The sequence below is a fragment of the Pyxicephalus adspersus genome, chromosome 4 (genome assembly GCF_032062135.1).
Source record: "Pyxicephalus adspersus chromosome 4, UCB_Pads_2.0, whole genome shotgun sequence".
In the NCBI taxonomy this organism is placed as follows: domain Eukaryota; kingdom Metazoa; phylum Chordata; class Amphibia; order Anura; family Pyxicephalidae; genus Pyxicephalus; species Pyxicephalus adspersus.
Window position 1 is genome coordinate 63,540,919 of NC_092861.1, and position 696 is coordinate 63,541,614.

A 696-nucleotide genomic window follows, 5' to 3' on the forward strand; every position below is an offset into this window, starting at 1 on the left:
TATCTACCTATGTATCTATCTACCTATGTATCTATCTACCTACCTACCTATGTATCTACCTACCTACCTACCTACCTATGTATCTATCCACCTATATATCTATGTATCTACCTACCTACCTATATATCAGTCTATATACCTACCTATGTATCTACCTACCTACCTATATATCTGTCTATATAGCTACCTATGTACCTACCTATGTATCTACCTACCTACCTATGTCTACATGCTGTGTGTATTGTAATGGTCAGCTGTCATCATTATTATTGTGGGACAGAGTAGGAAAAGTTTACACAACTCTCCTCCTATTTGTTGCTGTCTGTCACCTGCTGGGAACATTTCCCTTCACTTCCTGTCATGGTGACACAACAGGAAATCCCCAAACTTTTGTGACTAAACTTTACCTCCTGTTCTGGTGACAATGCTAACATGTGAGACTTCCACCCCCATTCTATCTCCCTGATATAACAGTGACCTGAGATAAACATTTAATTCATTTGCTCCTACTTTTATTGGAAGAAATCATCCCTGGGGCCTGAATGAGCAGGAAGCTTCTGATACCAGTATGCCACCCTGGCACCATTGTATGATAATAATCCTCATTCCATACTCGTATAATGTAAGACGTGGTTATTTAGGTTGTGATACCAGTATGCCACCCTGGCACCATTGTGTGATAATATTCCTCATTCC

At 39.9% G+C, this 696-nt stretch overlaps 1 protein-coding gene across 1 annotated transcript in view; it reads left to right on the forward strand.

Moving 5' to 3' along the window:
* LRRC1 (leucine rich repeat containing 1) overlaps nt 1-696 on the forward strand; it is an 85,100-nt gene that overhangs the window by 816 nt on the left and 83,588 nt on the right. The gene's annotated exons all lie outside the window — the stretch shown is intronic.